The sequence below is a fragment of the Dromaius novaehollandiae genome, chromosome 2 (genome assembly GCF_036370855.1).
Source record: "Dromaius novaehollandiae isolate bDroNov1 chromosome 2, bDroNov1.hap1, whole genome shotgun sequence".
NCBI lineage: Eukaryota > Metazoa > Chordata > Aves > Casuariiformes > Dromaiidae > Dromaius > Dromaius novaehollandiae.
The window spans coordinates 26441564-26462030 of record NC_088099.1 but is presented as its reverse complement, the minus strand read 5'-3'; the positions used below and the strand labels follow the sequence as shown (position 1 = coordinate 26462030).

The 20467-nt window shown below is 38.0% G+C and overlaps 1 protein-coding gene across 4 annotated transcripts in view; it reads right to left on the bottom strand.

Annotated features, from left to right (window-relative positions):
- ANKIB1 (ankyrin repeat and IBR domain containing 1) overlaps positions 1-20467 on the bottom strand; it is a 99573-nt gene that overhangs the window by 77529 nt on the left and 1577 nt on the right. The window contains exon 1 of one of the 4 annotated variants that reach the window (XM_026098565.2): positions 7009-7115. The exons of the other annotated variants lie outside the window; for them this stretch is intronic. The gene's annotated coding sequence lies outside the window, so the exon portion shown is untranslated. Of the gene's footprint in view, positions 1-7008; positions 7116-20467 lie in introns of those variants that run through there. 4 annotated transcript variants of the gene reach the window in all.

Below are 20467 nucleotides of genomic sequence, written 5' to 3'. Positions count from 1 at the left end.
TATCCAAATAACTAAAAGCACAGAAAAGAATATTACATACCATTTCAAGGAACATGAAATGTATTCAAAATCTCCAATTTCCACTCAGGCAAACTACACTTTGAAGACTGACAAAGCATGTGTCTACTCGGGGCATCACAATTTTTCGTAAATATCTATGGTATGAAAGTTTGTAAAATACACTCTGCCTACATTAAAGAACTATTTGTTTCTGTGCTGTTCAAATGGTAGGTGAGGAAAGCATGTTTAACTGGTGGAGAAAGGCGGCAAATGACGTTCACAAAAGTACTGGCCTAGAAACAAACATGCCCGTACTTTTATTGTTTCCTGGAAGCATTCTTATGTGCTGGTTTTGTTCTCGGCAAAGCTAAAAGACAATGTGACCCCACTGGTCTTTCAAAGATATCTTGATTTTTTTCAGATGAATGAACAAATCAATTTCCCTTTAACAAAGGGATAATTTAACTGGTCAGCACTCCTTCAAAGCAACACATTCATTTAAGGTCTAAACACAGAATCCAGGAGATCACTGCGTGTCTAAAATGAGACAGACTCCCACAGCAAAACACACAGGCTACACAATATTTCACAAGTGTTTTGTGACATTTCTGAGAGACAACTTTAGGAACTATTTAACTATTTCTAGTCACAGATACGCCTTCTGTTTGTCAAAGTGCTAAGTTCCCAGAATCTCAATAATACTCATTCCTAAGGACTAGTCATTCAGGTAACCATAGTTACAAGAATTATCACTTTCACCTTACGTATGCCAGAAAATTAGCAGAACTGCAACTGCAACAGTTCTGATAAAATATTTAATATATCCACTGGCAAAATTCTGACTCTGGCAGGGAAACAGAAGAAGATATACTGGATCTAATCTAACACTAATTTTCACAATTCTGTGATTAAACATGCAACTTGAAGAAGTATTTTTAACTTTGCCAAAACACCTCTCCTGAAGTACTGTGTTGTTTTTTCCCCACTGTGCACAAACTGTTTAATCATTTACATAAAGGCTATGGGTAACAAAATTTAATTGTAGCATGTCAAGGTCGCATTTATGAAGATTATCCTTGACTCTAGAGTAATGACGATGAAACGCAATGTTGTTGTATGACAACATTCTTTGGTTTCCAGATAAAAGTCAAGCCAAAGAGAGAAATAGAACAGAGCTTCTTTTCAAAAAACAAAGATGAGTTCAAATCACTTCTCCTGTTAAAAAAACCATCGTACCTGGCGACCAAAGCAGACGCTAAGGCAATACTAATGACTGCTGCTCTTTATAGGGCACTGCTATTGACCTCCAGTATGTAAGACAAGGAGTGAAGAGAAATACAAGTTACCAGAGTCCCTTATTTTGCAAAATCTGACCCACTTGACATCAAAACTGCATCAAAGTCAAGTTTACAGGCTCAATGATACAAAATCGGAAATCGAACTGCACATGCTCAGTAGGGGCCTGTTAGCTCTCCAGCTATCTACTTCAAACTTCCCCATGAAGTGACTGCACAGACACTGGAATCGTACAAAAACTAACCGTGTTTGATGGTTAGTAGGACTTTTTCCACGATCACTCTGAACTTCCAGGAGTCACACTGAAGCAAGACTCAGAAGACAGGAAAAACAGTTATGCCATTTCTCCCATGCTCTCATTGCCCCTGCCGGAACCCAGATAAGATGGAGGAGAAGAAGCAGGACTACCTAGACCTGCTGCATTGCCAAGAGCAAGAAAAATGCAGGGGAAAAGCAGTTTGGGAAAACAGTCTGCAGGAATCAGTGGGTGAAAGGAAGGAAATGCAAATGAGAAAGGACACTACGAGATCTTCATCATGCGCACAGAACCACCACGTAAGCTAAATAAGGCCAAACAAGCGTGCTTTCATTTAAGCTGAAGGACACATTAATAAAGGGCACATACAAGAAGGTGAATTATGGCTGTCCTGTACAACCATTCCTTATTCTGACACTTTTTCCTTCTAAGAAATGACTGAGACCTTAAAAGTCTCTTACGATGATTTTTATTTGCTTGAGACTTTCCCAGTTACTATGTATCTATGCTACTTGTCAATGCAATACTCCAGCCAGGACAAGGAAGTTTCCTTCAGAAACAGAGACAGCAAGGAAGGAATTCAAGCCAGCAGAAAAACCTGTCTGGAGCATTGCTGTACCACCTCTTACCCAGTACTGTCACAAGGATTTTGGTTTATTTATTGTAAATAATTCAGTGAGAGCATAATTCTCAGTCACTGTTTGGAACACAGGAGGTCAAACGAGTACTGTATTATGCAACTGCAAGGATGCACACTTTTACCTGTCGGTATGTGCTCTGTGTGTGCCTATACATGCTTTAATTCTGTATGTTAGTCATCCAAACTCAAGTAGAAGATAACCCCATCACAGAGTTAAACTTTTCTGAGGCATATTTTTGGTTTTATGACTCTGAAATGACTTAAAGCCATCCAAGCAGCAGGAGAAAATCTAAACAATAGAAAGTAATTGACTCTTTTCACCAGTTATGACATTTCTGATGTCCAGAAGAGTGAAGTAATACCACTCTAATTCACACAGACATCAAGTTCCTTACAGTGCATTATTTTTCCTAATTTCATTACTAGAATATACTTCCCAAGATCGATGACACAGAAAATTGAGCTTTTCCCATCAAGTTAGCAAACCAGTTGGTCAAACTAGTCCTCCTGAAGCATAAAAAAATTGATATTACTACTTTTGCCATCACTTTTCTGACATCTAAACTTTCCTAAATTTAAGAAAAAAAAGTATGTTACAATGTGCTTTAAAGCTGGTATTTATATCAAAAATCTGAGCTATGCATAAAGAAATCAGAAGTTCTATGATAGAACTAATTTTTCTTCCACTTCCTCTGTGCTCTTCACAGCTGGGTTTGGGAATATCAGCCATCAGGTGTTTTGTTCATTCCTGCTTACAGGAGCGTTTCAGCTCCTATGCACAAAGCACATTAAGGAAAAGAAACACACTTGTTTTTCTTTCTTTTTTTTCTTTCTTTTTTTTTTTTTTTTGAAAGTTGTGCTAGATTTGTCGGTTACGGGTCTTTCTTAAACTGCAAAACTGAACATAAATCCCATCCATTAGATTCCAAACCACAACACTGAAGGCATCAGATTCTTATGTCTTGTTTCCACTGGAACATTTCACTATTGCATCCACTATTTCAATATCTTGTTACGCCTGAAAACAAACAACTCTCTGTTCATGCAGAAACGTATCACAACAATAACAGAGCATCTGTGCCACAACAAACCCAATTGCATTTGTACTGATCAAGGTTAACCAGTTTGCAGTGGGTTTGTATTTTACATTAGCGTAATACCATTGGAGAAAGCCAGGAATGGTTTGTTTTATTGGTTTAGCACACAGGCTACAGCATATCACACCTCACCAAGCAGCCTATATGAGTGAATTACTCCTCCTTGCGACAAAGCCTTCTAAAAATTTTCTTCCTCCCCAGTGCTATAATTTAACAGTAACTTCCATGACTTTGCATTAAAGAGCATGATTTCTCTTTGGACATCAGTCTACAGTTGTGCTAAAAGCTAAGAGAAGGCATACATCGAGCTGTTTAAATGTATCTGGGACAACGTGAAGATACAATCTCAGTCAAATGTGATGATCTGAAACAATATTATTTGCATCAAATGTTTGACCTATGCAGATGGCTACCTGACACAGCAAAAGATAAAAATGTGGCACAAGATAAAAATGTGGCACAACAGTTTCTAGATGAAAATGACTGCCCCAAGCCAAGAAAGAATCCAGGATTTTTCACTTAAGAGACAGAACAAGCTCTAAAGTACTGAGCAACAAAGTTATCCTTGATGACGCTAAGGGGTCCCATCACCGTGCTTGCCAAGATCAAGAATTACATAATCGGAAAGAATCAGGCTGGTGCTGACCTTACGGCAGAATCCCAGATATCTTCTCTGAGGAAGATGCTGTGGACATAGCACCAGAATGAGTCTGAAAGTTGTTGAAGACCTACACTAGTTATGTTCCTCAGTTTTACTTACCTCCTTTTGAATGCTACCTAGAAACTGTTTTCCTGGATCAGAACCTCAGAGGCTGATGTAATCCATTATCCTCCTGATAGCAGTCAGTCCCATATGTTACAGAAAAAGCTGTAAAAAGCTTAATTAGACAATTCTCTGTACAATCTGCTAAGAAAAGAAATTTCTATAGTCCAACAACTAAGGGATTGACTTTGTCCTGAAATGAGCATTTTTCATCATACATGTTTACTCATGAATGTTATTATTTGCATCCACAATGCCCAATACTTTAGAAGTTGTAGTAGTTTCTTGGAGCCTGTGTTTTTCTGGAGATAACGGGTTCAATTGATGTTCAGTGGGGAAACCTGAAAAATTATTTCTATAGCAGACTAAGAAAGTCAAAACTTTAATGAGCTTTTTGTACTGTAGATACATTACTGAACTAAGAAAAGATGAATTACAAAAACATTAGACAAGCCTTCTAAAAAATCAGAAGGAAAACCCACAGGATTTTTGCAGCTCCACAGATCTGAAGGGATTATAATAGAAGTTAAAAATGACTACAGGTCTGACAAAGACTGATAAGAGTCCTGCACTGTTTTGGAAGTTATTTCAGACTGTCCGAAAAACAAAATTAATGCAGATTCTCATAAATAAAAGCAAACTACTTTGCTTAGGAATAAATATCCAAAATTTTAAATGGAAGGAAATCTAGTTTATTCTAGTTTACTCCTTAAAAGAATCCTAACACTAATGGCAATGACATTTCAAGACATTAGCTTACAGCAAGCTAAAGATGATTTTATTTACATATAATCAAATGTTATTGATGACAACTAGATTACTCATTCAATTCCAACAGTCACATTTACCACTTCCACTGTTTACATGTCAACATTTTATTGATCAATCCATTTTATTGTGTGGCTTTCATGGAGCAGCATTATATACTGATTGCAGCAAAATTTCTATTGATTTTAGGCTCTGCAGATCTGAAAGCAAACAGATTATGTGTAACTTCAGTTCTTTCAAGAGCTTGCTGTTACCATTATATGCATTTTTTTTTTCCAATTTTGCTTCCAAAAATTGTAAACATAGTTATAGTAATGGCCATACTGGATCAGTATCTTGTAGTAGCTAGTATCTTGTCCCAGAAAGTGGCCAGCAGAGGATATCCAATGAAAAGCATAAAAGTTGGGCAAGCATGGACTGGTACTTTTCCACAATACTCTCCCAATCTTCAGCAATTCAGGGAGTACGTGAGGAAGATATGCTGTTTTTATATTAATAACCTGTGATGGATTTTTCTTCCATTAATTCGTTCACAAAACTCCATGAACTTATGGCAACTTTTAACAGCCACAACACCCTGAAATTTCACAGCTTAACTATTCATTGTGAAGAAACATCTCCTTCTGTTTTTAACCTGCCACTTATTAAGTTTCATTTTCACTGTCTACAAGAACTGAGAGGTAGACAGAAAAAAAATCTTTCTCTATTTACTCTCTCCATTCCACTTCTGATTTTAGACACTTCTATCACATCACTCTTTACATGTGATCATCTTTCTATCGCATCAATCTTTTCATAGGCTACTGTTTTACATCCTGATTAATTCTAATTCTTATGGAATGGTTTCTGTACAACTTTGATGAACCTTACCGCTTTTCCTGATCTTTTTTCCAATGCCACTACAACCTTTTTGAGCTGGGGAAACTGTATGTGATATGCAAGATGTATGAATTCACACAGTGGCAGCATGACCTCTTTTCTTTCAACGCTTTATTTACTTTTTTGACTGGTACTAAGTGCTGAGCCAGTTTTCACTGAAACTAATTATTATAACCTCAAGATCTTGTTCCTAAGTGGTGATAACTTAAAATAATAATTTTCTACCTAAAGTTAGGACTGCTTTTTTTTTTTAATCCATGTGCATCTTTCACATTTATCTATACTGAATTTCATAAGCTAACTACCACTCAGTCTCAAAGAGGTTAAACACAATAAAACGTAGGGTTTTGCACAGTTTTAATTCTTAATTGTTTAAAAACTGTATCAAAGAAAAACACATTCACTGAAAAAAATTGCCTGAAAGAAACTCTCAACAGCTTTTCCACAAGATCCAACACAGACTGACAGTTACGAGATCAGCCCTACAAAACTAGACATTGGCTTTTACCACCAAGTATTTTGACAAATGATATTTTATAAAGGGATTGAGTCTATGCTAGTCTTATTTTACATTGTCTGATACAGCCAGAATGCAGGAAATCTGTAAAGCACTTCTACAATATTTTTGCGGCCTGTTTTTTTATGTTAAGATGAAGGAGTGATACTCTTGTCTTTTGAGAATATTGAATTATTTTAGACTTCCTTCCCTGTTTTCTCATGAAAGACGTTTCTTGCTGAGAGATGCTGAATTATCAAGGAAAGGTTGTAGCCAGACGTGGGACAAAGAATGGAAATTGCCAAGAGAATGAATTTAACAGACTACTTTTGTTGTAAAGGGAGCGTATCAGGGATGGTATCAAATGGTAGCCAGCAGAAGCAAAAGCCCTCAGAGAGGAAGCTACCTATTGTCAAAAAACAACTGAATGTGCTAATGGCCTGCATGGATAGAAAGATAGAGGAAACTGATATATACATGTTAGTATACTATTTCTGAGGAAATCCTTATTTCATGAAGGTGATATAAACAAACCAGCCTCAATAACTTTCTACACAGAAACCCTATAGCACCAAGCAACTCTTTTCTGATACTTTAACATCAAAGCAAAGAGGAAAACGTAAGCAGTCTAGTGTAGTTTCTCTCCTATTCTGATGATTTCTGCAGTATCACATACTCAAATCTTGCTTCTCCTTATTCCTCTGCTCCTCTGCAGCAACAAACAAAAGGGAATTTCCCCCCAAACTGCCCTTCTCCCCAGTTTCCCAGCTCACACAGAGTCCTGTCGTCTGTAAACCTTGCCACTCTTATTACCTTTCTTCTCCACTTCAGGCTGCCGTAACTGCCGGGGAAGAACAAGATGACACCTCCTCATAGAAAGCACTCAAATGGCCAAAGCGTAGCTGTAAATTTTCACTGAAGTCTTCCCAATTTGAAGGAGAAATATTCCTCTGTGCAGAAACAGATTTAAGCATTCAACACTAATTATATAGTCTAACTTACCAGTCAAGAAATATTTTACTTTTTATCCTTCAAACAAGAATGCTGCAGTCTAAAAAGGAAACCATTACAAAAAGGTTTAGGTTGTAATTTGACAGTAATGCTGGATCTCTGTACAACCAGATCATCTGTGGTAGCAGATTTAAGCCTGTTAAATATCAGACTGTTAATGGTCATACAATACTGATTTCTTTTTCTTTTTTTTTTTGGCCAGCACAAGCCCTTGACTTGCTATCCCATAGCCAAGATCATCTCATGCCTCATCCACTGTTGGTCTTTGTGGGCTGCCAGAGTAATTGCAGAATGTTTTGGGCAGGGACAGAAAGCTGTTGCCTTACCTCCTTTTTACAGCCAGGAAGCATGCACTCTGAAAACCAGTGTTTACCGGATTTTATACACCCTTTGTTTCTAATACCACTTGCCCTTGAGTCCACCTATGATCAAAACATACAATGTGGAGTCAATACAGCCTAGGCTGTGTTAATCACTGACTTCATCACTGCCTTTCTTGGCTCCACATCTACTCCATACAGTTCCTAGAGCCCTAAGGAAAGCAAGGACTGGCCATGGTGCCAACATCGCTAGCTCACTAGTGGATTCTGGTTAGAGAAGGTTACATTTAGGACACATGTATCTCTTATCTGCTGCTACAGAAGACATACAGCTCCCACACAACAGAAAGAACTAGGTCATCTTCCTGATTTGGGAGGTGTCAGAGATGGCACAGGAGGTTCTTGGCCAATGCTATTTCTGAGCAATGGTCAAAGAGAAAGTCATAGAGGACATCGGCACACGCGCTATCCCCACTTTCCCACACCAGCGCTGTGACTTAAACACACATTCTCTTCCTGCTACACCCATGGCAAGGCATGCCTCCTCACAACGGGAAGGTTTCTACCTTGCTGTATACCAAACACAGCTCTAAAACAGCTACATCACACACCCAGCCAAAAAATGTGCACAGCATCCACTCTAGGCTAGCTGAGACTATGTAAATTTGGCCTGCTGACATAAAATAGCAGGCTTCCAAGCATCAGTCAAGCCACCATGCCTCCACTTCAGCCTGACAAGCCTATCTACCTTCTGCTACTATGACTGATAAAGTCATTCTTAAGCAACCTGACCTGTCACAAAGAAAAGTCTGATTATCAATCCAGCCTTCGCTAGATAGGTAGAGCTTGTATTTGGCTGTTCGAAAGTGAGACAGAAGTCCATGGTGGTAAGATTCAAGAACACAGAGTCTGTTAAAAGAATCCCCCCGCCAGCTTTATTCTGCACATCTGCGGGAGCAAAGGCAAGCAGAGGCAGATGGGCTGTAAGCCAAAGGGAACCTCTGTTAGTTTCAGAAGCTCTCAGAGATTGGATGCCTGTTTTGTGGGAAGCTGTGGGTGACAGCTTTGTGAAAAGCCTGCTATAGCGCTGAGGTAACACACAGACACTTATTTAGGAATGGTTCTTCCTGGTTGTAAAGGAAAAGCGATCACAAGAGCAAAAAAACAATAAAGTGCATTCTTCCCTGTACTTGTTCTTATTGTGTGTTTTCTTCTCCCTAAGGCCCAATTTCCCTGCTATAACTGCCCAGACCAATGTATGACCTCTCCTAGATTTTTCTGCCAGCTCCAGAAATTATAATGTCATTTTTATAGTTATTATGAAGTGTGCACTTCGCAAGCTGGAAACTGGCCTCCATTATCTTTTTATAATGCTAATGTCACTTGAGAAACTTCGACTGTAGTTCCACAAGCAGTTTTAATTGACATCGAAGCTGATTCTGCCCTTTCTGTGTCTGATCCATCCTTTCTATCCATTCATATTCCCACACGTTCCTTTGTTTTGTACTGGCATGTGCCTGCGTGACTGCACAGGGAATCAGAAGAGTTGTAACTCACATCGGTTCCCTGTTCTATGTTTTCTTGCTGGACGCTGATGCTCCAAAAGGCCAGACCACAGCGGCAGTAATAGGTACACAAAATTACTTGCACCAATGCATGCTGCAAAGAATGAAAATAATTTCAGAAGAGCATTTACTCAAACTAAACTGCAGATAAAAGCAGAAGCACCAACGACATGCAAAGTGTGCAAAGCCAACAACTATTTGGGCGGTGGAGGCAAGACAGGAGTAAGCCAGCCGTGATCGTTAAACCCAAAACAATTTTCAGGAAATTTCTCTTGTAGGCCAGCACTTCCCTATGAGATATGGCTCTCCAGCAGTGACAGTGCATTCAGACGGGGACAGTGCACAGAGCACAGACTGGAGGATGTCAGGCAGAGTAGGAGACTGCAGATACAGAGCTGCTGCCACAGCACCAGAGGCAGCACTGGCTGCTCCCAAGCTTGTAAGTACCCACACTAAGCCCCATGCAAAGGAGTGTCAAACTCCCAGAAAATAACCATGGCACAGCAGCTTCACCCCTCCCCCCTCCAGCTTCTCACCAGATCCAACACTTGCATCTGGGCCCAGTTTGAATCTCATTGTGCAAAAAAACCCAGACGATGGCTAATAACAGCAGCAGATGGTTATTCCAATGTCCAGTCCTAGGCAAGCAAGACCATTCATGGTGGAAAGGCAACGAAAATAACTATCCAACAGGCAGTGAAAACACACACACAGCTGAGCTTGAATTTACTAGAGGGTGAGGACATCCAGCACAGACATCCTGGCAGTCAAGAAGTATAAAGGAGGAAAGAAGGGATTGGAGAAAGGTAGGGGTGTGTGTGTGTGTTTTTTTTTTTAATTTAAATTTATGTTGCACCATATTTTATGAGATTTAGAAATTGCTGGGGTACAATCCATGGACCAGATTTTTCAAATGCTAGTGGACATATAAAAACAACAAAACCTAATCAATGAGGTTTAGGTATTCATTGCAGGATTTAAGTCTTAAGTTCTTCTGAAAATCCCACTGCCACAAATATCTTTGAAAACCTAGCCTAGCGTCAGCCCATGTACTTGTGAAGCATACTGCATAGCAAGATGCATATTCTAATTGTACTAAACTACTATCTAGAAGCTCCAAAAGGAGAAAAGAGCAATAGACAAGAAGTGAGAGAAGTGGAATATCATTTGTATTGTAGTAAAAATAAGCAGGATCTCTGAAACAAGCACCTAACAACAGCTCAAAAAAACTGCTCAAAGAATGATATACAATAAAAAAACCCACAGCTCTACAAAGAGGTGAAATAAGTATACCAGACTCCCTTTCCACATGTTGCTTCTTACAAAAACTACTTTAATTAATATTATATACTCTACAATCTGCTGGAGAAGGTACCGTACTGCAGCAGAACTGAATGAGGCTGGAGCGTTCCAGGGATTAGGATACTGGAACCCTCCACTCTGAAAGGCACATAATCCACCTATGCAATACCTTGCTCATTTTCAGGATGTATTCAGATGTCTGCATAACATGGAAAAGTTATGTCCTTAATCAACTTGAATATCTTGCTAAATTGTATCCAAAAGCACTCCAAAACAACCCCCCTCAGATTTTACAACTGTCCCATTGAACCCATTTGGAAAAATCAAATACTGTTCTCATATGCCTTTGGTTATACATGGATAAATTAATAGTCACTTCAATTTTTTAGAATGCAACATATTTAAATATAAAGAGAAATAATTCTTTATTAGAAGCACCCACAATTGTAGAGAATCGGGACCATAACATACAACTACTGCGTGTAAACAATTCAGCTTCCTCAGTTACAGATGTCTGGATATAGCAGCTGGATGGACAGTTTGGAGAGGACAACATGGAAGGATCAAATAGAATCAAACACAGACAGTATTACAATATATGATAGCCAAAGCAAGGAGTGATACAGAGTAGACTTTGGTAACGTGCAAATATCTATTTTCATAGAAAACCATGGGTAGACTGGTTTTGAATTTTTTTTTGTTTAAAGTTCATACTGATGTTTGAAGTCTCCAGAAAAACAGAACAATTCCATTTAGCACTGACCCAGTCTGCTTTTTTCTGCACATCATTATTATTTTGAAGGAGCTAAGAGACATTGAAGACATCTGAAAAATATGGACTGTTTTTGTTAAAAATCAGTAATTCCTACAGCAGTTATTCCCAGGAAATACATGTTTTTTGGACTTAGGATTTCTTCCCTAACAAAGATAATCATTTACTTTAGCATGCATGAGAAACTGCTAGAATTGAGAACCTCTGAATATTTGCAAAATGATGAGAGCTATCAACAACTCCTTAAGGCTAACATAATACCACAACCTACAGAACTGAAGTATACTCAACATACTTTTAAGGCTTGTGACTAATCTAAGAAAAGCCTTACTCATTTCTCTTAGAAAACCAAGAGAATAGGCAAACCAGAATAGAGCAGGGGAGGAAGAGGGTTAACCAGACAGCTCCTTAAAGGTTAATTTTAAAACTTTGGTTCCCCAAATTGGTTCCTCACTGGTTGCATATGTAATAGGAAAACATGCGGGGGGGGGGGAGGGGAATCAACGAGATTTCTGAATTGAGCTCAGTGAGACTGAGCTTAAAAAAATACTGCTTTGAAATAAAGACCAAATCAATAGGCACTTTACATTGCCTTTAAAGAAAATTATGTGACATTTTTATTCAGGTTTGTTTATTTTACATTGTAATAATTAATATCCAGGGTAACAAAGAGAACAAAAACTCCATATTATCTTTTTAGTTAAACAACACAACATTTTATACTAGAACATGCTGCCAGTCTAACCGCCATTCCAGCAAAATGAATTTAACTTTTTATTCCATTATTAAGTAATCAAGTATAAACCTCAGGCGGCTTGCTTATGAGAAAGTCTAGACTTGCAAGTTTGCAAAAAAAAAAAAAACCAAAAAAACAAAAAACAACCTTGTATTCTAATTACAGATATCCATTTATTTCATAGCCTCAAAGGCTGCACAAGAAATCAAGTGACTTCTGCACAGGAGAATTTTTTTAAACCTCTACTATAGAAAAAGCATAATTTAAAAATATAAAACTGTGGCAAAAGGTACCTCACTCAGAATCCATCTATCTTGTTACAGATGCGTTTAAAGTACTTTGCTGCACTGGACTGATCACTTCGAATCTTCAACAACGCAGAATTCAGGTTCTCCTTAAAAAAAGATGTTGAACTGCAGAGTAGAATTTACAGAAGATAATTGTATTGTTCTCTTCCTCAAAGCTCCATCATCCTTAGGGCCACAGATTTCAACAGGGCTAGGACTAGTTGCACTGTGGAGAATGGAGAAAAGGGCTGTGCAACCATACCATTTGCTATGATATCATTTGATATGATATTTCATATTAATCAGTGCCAGCAGGCTGACAGAACAGCAAAACCAATAAATCCATGCTACCTTGCATAGCAGCACGTGCCAGTAACTATTGTTTTTTCCACAGGAATGCACTGAACTCTTATAGGATCATGCACTAACAATGCGTATATATGTACACACTGTTTACAGCAGATGTCTCGTAACTGAGAGCAACTCCTTCAGAAAACTGATTATCCTGACGATAGTAAGCCACAAAATAATTTAGGTTGGGAGGAACCTGTAGAGGTCAACTGCTTCAATCCCTCACCCACAGCAAAGCCAACTTCAAAGCTAGATTAGGTTGCCCAAGGCCTTGGCCAGCTGAGCTCCAAATATCTCCAAGGATTCCACAGCCTCTCCGGGCAACTTGTCCCTGTGTCCAGCTACCCTCTTTGTGTAAATTTTTTCTACTATCTTATTGTAATTTCCCTTGTTGGAATTTCTTCTGGTGCCTGTCCTGTCACTGTGCTCCTCTAAGAAGAATCTGGCTCTGTCTCTCCTCTCTGCACCCTCCCATTAGGCAGATGAAAACAGCAAGATTCCCTTCAGCCTTCTCCTAACACTGAAGAAATCCAGATCTTTCAACTTCTCTTTTTACATCATGTGCTTCTGCCCCCTTACATCTTGGCAGTCTTCCTCTCAAGCAGCTCCAGTAGACTGGTGTCTTTCTTATACTGGCATGCCCCAAAACAGACACCATCTCAGATGCAGTCACACAAACACCAAACAGACAGAAATAATCACTTCAGCTACTGGCTTTGTTCTTGCTATGTAAGGGCATGCTGCTGACTAATGTCCAACTTGGTGTCCACCAGGAAATCCAGGTCCTTTTCTGCAAAGCTGCTTTCTAGCTATCATTTCCCTGCCCTTATTGTTGCACGGGGCTATTCTGTCGCAGCGGGCAGAGTCTGCTGAGCTTCATGAGGTTTCTGCAAGCCCCTTTGCCCAGCTTGTCGAGGTCCCCTCAGCAGAGCCACCCTGCCCTCCAGCACATGCAACCATCCACAAGCGTCCTGACCATGCATCCCAACCCCGACCCCATTGTCCAAGTCGTATAAATGCAGAACTATACCATTTGATCTTACTGAATAATAATTACTATGTCCTGAAAGGGATAAAGGACTTCCAAGTAGTTTAATTTTAGCTAATTAACAGGTTGGTAAATGTGAAATGACAAAGAGCTTATTTCAGTACACAAGCCACCAAATAAAGCCTCTTCAGTACACAGCTTTTTTTTTCCCCCCCAAATGAGCAGTTTGAACTTGGTGACTCATTGAAATAGCTCCAACCAAAGATTACCTCTCCAATGCATCAATCATTCTAAATACGGAGAACTAAATACGTAAGGTATCTGTGTCAGTGACTCAAGAAGTCAGCAAAGAGGGCAGAAATTAAGAACCATACATATTTGTACTATAACAAGCTATGGAGTTTTTAGCGATGCCACATACTGCAGGCTGTGTACCTCTATATACACACTATCAGCGTATGTAACTAACTGGAGTTCTTCTGTAAAGGACAAACACTTTCTTAGAGCTATATACGGTTTACAGTGCTGCACAGGCCTAGTTTATTTGATATTACAGCATTATAACGTAACTAATTCTAAAAGATAAATGTGTCAGATCATTCCTGAAGAACCACATATTTTGTTATCATGAAGTCTACTAGATAGTTATCCCAAAATCTGAGCTTTTAAAATATCAAAAGTTCTTGCCTTACGGATACAGGGGTAACTTTCTAACTATTTAGCACATGTAAATGACACTGCACCAGTCTGTAAGTTCTGGAAGCTGCTAAAACATACAACCTGCATTATCAGCTCAGCTGGAACTCTGGTCTCTGCAGTTTAGCAGATAGACAGTGTAGCAGCTTCTCCAGAACACTGAGGAAATTCACCATTTCGACAGACTAACAACAAATTGGCTGGGCTCTACTCTGCCAGGACATTTCTACAGCGGTCTGTTTGCTGTCTTTCCACATAACAGAGTGTTAACTGAAGATTAATATGTTTCTTTGTCCTCCAGCTGCTTAGAGATACAGAACATAGCAGAGCCAGTTAGATTTAAAAAAAAAATCCCCCCAAAGTAACAACTCTCTAAATAACCTACACAGGCAAGGAAATATGTGAAAAACAGCATTTCACAGGAAAATTCTATTGCAACAGCATTTACAGGTTGCTACTGCATAAAATTAGTCCTGCTGTGCATACAGCCTTACATCTCTCATCTTTTATTATGAATATTTTACATATAACTAGCTAATAAAAATACAAAGAAACAGCATATCACAGCAGTACAATACAGTAATAATGAAACCATCAGTATCAGTAGAGAGAAGAGTTCACCAATAAATTACAACATCCCTAAAATTTCCTGTTCTTAAGTTTGTGACAATTCTTTTGAAAGCCACATAAAAAACAGAACCAGTATTTAATATAATGGTAGTGCAAAAACAGAAAAGTATATAATGATCTTTTTTGTTCATTTTTCAGCAATTTCTCCAAAGGCTGATTCATAACAGGAAGTGTTTCAGTATTTACTATTATCAGTGTTTTGTTTGTATATCTTATAAATATACTACTGCTTTTTAACACGTGTAAGATTTTAAGCTACTATGCAACCGCCATTTCTAGGTGTGTACATATATATATATATATATATGTATATGCCATTTTTATATATACACCATTTTTAACTCTGTCTTCAAAATTCCTATTAAATGTCCATTAAAAAAAAAAAAACACAAAAAACAGGGCTGCCTCCCCAATAAGCATTTGAGAAAGATTCCTGAGGAGGAGTCCTTAAAGTGGACTGTAAACACAGCTCATACACTAATAAATATAACGAACACAATTTTCTCCACTAAGTTATTTCATTTGCAGTAATTTAAAATCAGGACCAAAAACAGCTGCACACAAACAGGACATGATGTTCCCATACTCCCTTCATGTATCTGCTATAAGGATAAGCAGGCTCTGTTTTTAAAGCAGAATTATATTTATAAACTAGAAAAATCTAATTCCTTATAAGCTAAGTTCCAAGAAGAACAATTATGTCTTGTGATTACTTGGGAGAGAGAATCAGTTTCCAACTTATGCTTACATTTATTTGCAATTTAACACACCATATGTAAAACCGTCACCCAAAAATATGCCATTAGTATATGCGTAGTTAACATTTTAACATTAAGTGTATTTTTCCCAGGAACAGCTTTGGAGGACTCAAAGCCATGCTTTTTTCAAGGCAACTTTCATTTAAAAAAAAAAAAAAAAAAAAAAAAAAAAAAAAAAAAGATAACCAACACTGCTATAGCACATTTTTCTAAAGTCAGTATTTTAACTGCTTATGATAGTTACCACAGAATTAAACAGCATAAAAATTTTCACACTGAGCCATAATCATCCTTTCACCACTTCTCAAAGTTATCTCACAGGTTACCTCTAACCGACATCATCTGTCAAAGTCTAAATCAAACCAAGTCAAAAGAAAATGTTTTGCTCTACATAACCTTTAATTCTATGTGAATTACAGACTGAATGTGAATAACAACCTGAATTACTTCATTTTCCTCTTAGTTTATCTTACTTCTTGTTAGCGCTTTGGTTCATAACATACATAAGACAATGTGCCTCTTTTTATGGTTTCATCTGCAAAGAACTGTTTAAAAACTCTGTCAGCACAGAAGTTCCAAATCAGTGACGCTGGTCAAAAAAGAAAATGACGTCTCTAGGAAGGTGTCCTGCACCCAGTTACCTCCATGAGAGGGACTGAGGTGTCAGGAAGTATAACAGAGTGTATAAGCCATCTGCACCAGCAGGTGATGCTAACACCAACCAGGACTCCACAGAAAAGTTCTACAAGAGTAAACCAAAGCTATAATCCATACCACAAACCATTCATATCGTCACCAAAAGAAACTGACTCTGCTTCAAAAGAAGGATAGGGATAAGACAACATTAAAGCACAAAACAACCAGGAAAATAAGGGGGAAATGATGGAAAAAAGCAGGAAAAACAAGAACAAAGACTTGAAGACAGAACATTATATAAACAAACGCCGAGGGGAACACCAACACAGGGCTAAGATAGAGCAGCTACTGCAAGATATGGCAGAGACATTGCGTAGAAGAGAAGTAACATGAACGTCACTAGTAGTAGCCATCATCATGGTTCAAGGATATAAGCAAACCTTGCATCTATAAACTACGTTTTTATAACCTGCCATAAACAGAGGCAGACTTAGAAGTAAGATTTTTAAAGACACTACATTAAGAAGATAGCTGTCTCCATGAAAAGTATTTTAGCAATTTTAGTTAATCCAGACTTTGAAAACAAACAATGGATGTTTTCTTTAAGAGGTACCTACTATTTTTCTGCCTCTAATACCGGCTCCTGAAAAAACACTTAAGAACTCACTCCACACTTCAGAAAAACAGAACACAGTTACAAACATCTCTTAAAGTTATATGTGGGAGGTATATAACAGGTGATTTACTCTTCCAATTTTCAGAAAGAATAAGCCACAACCAAGTGCTCTCTTTGACAGAGAAACAACTCACTTCAGGTTCTTTCGGTTTTCAAAGGTTACGTTGTAAGAGTCAAGATTTTTAACTCAACTTGTACTGCATACAGTCTTACTGATGGCCCTCAAATCAATCATTCCTTATCTTTTCCTACAACTACAGCTATGCTTTATTTCAGAATGCTAAAATGAGAAAGGGTCATGCCTTTGTATTTTAACTGTCAACTGCGAATGTAAGTGGAACGGTACAGTCCATTCCAGGAAATTTAAAGATCTACTCAAAACACCACAGTGACTTGGAAATGTCTAGATTATACTTTTGCCTGCATCCTTTAATATAAAGCAAGGACTGAGTGGTTCACGGCAGTTTAAAAATACTCCTTTAAAACGAATACATACCATTTAGCTACCACATGACAGTCCTTATTCAGTGGAATCTGGTGACTTCAGTATTTCCAAAGGTCTCTTTGGTTTATTTATTTGTATCTTTCTGGAGTGCTCTTTTCACAGTGAAAGGGTATGCCAAAATTGAATATATTTTCTCGGTGGAGAGAAAAGCAAAACTTAAATGCAGCAAAGAGTAGCCAATAACTATGTTCCTACTTCCAGAATTAGTACTGGTGTGGTGGACTACATTGCAAAAGTTCAAGAAGAACAAGTCACTGGAAAACTCTTTTAGAAAGGAAAAATCCCTAAGAGATTTAATAAAGTTTTCTCCAATACAGACGCCTACACATAAGTATTTCATACCTAATTAATAATATATTGCCTCATTTGTCATGATATAGTATTTAAACTACAGTAAATTATATTTGAACAGTATCTCAACAATGCAGGCTGTGTGCAAACATCGATTCCTAGGTGCAAGTTACACACCTACACAAAACAGACTCTTAGAGAATGCACTTCAGTTTGAAATAAAGTCCCTAGACATCTTCAACACCAAGTGTTATTTCTTAACCCCCTCGCCCCCCAAAGTAATATAATATTACCAGTAACTAAAGCTTGCCTTCCTTGTCAGCCTGGAATCGGACAAGAAAAGTTACAGAGGAGCCGTACAATGTTCTCATGCAGCTGTTCGGAAAAGCCACCCTGGCCAGGAGGGGTCCCAGGCTGCAGCACAGAGCTCCTTCTATTCCACTGCAGCAATCCATTTACAACCTGGTACCGTATTTTTACTGCAGTTATCCCTCGACATTCAAAGTTTGCAGTTCAGATTCTTTAAAATATAAATCAAAGCAAAATCATTAAACAAAACCATATTTTAAGCAACATCAACAAAACACAGAAAATTCAAGGATAACAGCAGTACTACAAATTAAGTTTAGGCTCAAAGAAGTGCTAGTCTTACCTAAAAATATTTATATAGTGATCCTCCTGTTTAGAAAACAGGAAAACTTATGATACAGTTAGATGGGTATTTGAAATTTTAGTCTGTACATGACGTGTGCAAATTTGGAATATTGTTTTCAATTAATATAAACATGGATGCTGGAACAGGGAAATTACTAGTGCTCCCTCAGGCCACCTCTGGACACCAACAGTAGGAAACCCAGGTTGCTTCTCCCCCACACATACAGGTTTTATTTTTATGATACAATTTAAGGTACGTGAGGCAAAAAATAAGAAAAAAAGCACAAAGTGAGAAGAGGAATGTACTGTTAACAGAGCATAGAACGTGAAGAAAATTCAAAATACACTGCAAAAGCTCAGAAAGTGGAGGAAATAAAAGGAAAATTTAAAAATAAAAGCGAGACAGAGAGAAAAGAAGATCTTTTTTCCACATAGTGATTTTTGGACTAAGAAGCGGAAGGTACCCAGTATTGCCATACTTCTCATTTGTCTAAAGCACTCTGAGTGTGTGTTGAGGTATATGTATACACACACACAAATATATGAATTAAAACAGGCTGGCGTACAATACATACAGGTTACTGATACTAGAAAAGACAAACTAATATTACCCAGAGAAAATGGCAAACACCATTTCCATTAGCTCCACTTTATATCTTGAAGACATTCAGCGGTACTGAATGAAACTAGCATTTTTTAATATTATGTAGACTTCTTGGGCTTAAACTTTTAATGTGCTGTCATCTTGCATGAAAGATTCCTCACCCCTGAAATTCCCGGGTATGTGTGATTTCAAAAATACTCCGTGGAAAAGTAAGTAGCATGCATTTTAGGGAGGGGAGAAAGAAGGAGTTAAGAGTCCTGTCTGATGACGATGGTGCTTAAAGCACAACAACTTTCTTTTTCGCTTTGCAACATTTCAGAATTTCCACAGGGCTGCTCTTCAAGCAAAATCAATCTCTTTGCTCTGCATTGTTATCAGTTATGCAAAAACAGTACTGTGATTGGGAAACATAGCTGGTTCAGTTCACACATATTTGTAACCTCCAGTTTTTCAATGTTCTGTCTTACTGGCTGCATGAGTCACTTTAGCAAAGGTGACAAAATTTCAGCAATGACAACCGCAAAGAGCACCTTTAAGATTTCAGATACCGTGGCAAAGTTAATTAACTGGCCAGGTAAAGGTAACTATGAAAAATGTAAACACCAAAGCTCAAGAAAAACTGCTAGCAAAACCAGTCAAAAATTAATACACAATGCTCTATTACTGAGAGAAACAAAAAGCAATTTAGTGTTAATCAATCACAGCAGAGGTGTCACGGACCACTGAGTGAGAAACTGCTCAGGACAGATTAAATCAGGCAGGGTGTTAGCAAGGTCTTTATGCTGAACAAAGACATCAAGACATTTTCTAAGAGCATTTTTTAAAAGTTGTTCCACTGAACGAAAGCTGATGGCTGCAGTGGGCATTCTCTTTTAGTTAGATGCACACGTTTATTTTCCTTTAAATTCTAGGAGCCAGTGCTCCTGACACAAATACAAAGCAAACGTATGTAAACAATATACATCTGTGTCTAGGACACTTGATGTTCTTTCAACAAGCTTAATCACACACTTACATATGCACATGCCTACTCCTATCTAGATATCCAAGGCACTCCACAGGTAAAAATTAGCAGAAGGACCATGTAATCTTACTTAAATCTTGCTTAATCTTTGTATTTCTGGCACTGACATTATTATTATTAATAGTTCCACTGGATTTTTTTGATTTATCTTCATTTGCAATATTCTGCTGATGCACACATAAAGACAAGGTACCATCATCGCTACCTAGTTTACTTAAAAAAGAGTCCTGAAGTAAATACTAAACTAAAATTTATTAAAGAGCGAGTTGCTTCAGGATCATAGACAGACTTGGAATAAAAGTTTCTAGAAGCCTCTTCTGTAATTTGGTCTTTTCTTCATAAAGACAGCTGTTTACTCTCTCCACACCCAAACAAAAAAAAATCCGGTAATAAATTTTATCGTTTCACTTCTGTGTAGATACCTCAACTAAATCATGTTCTAACAACATGTTGTTCGAAGTTGAAA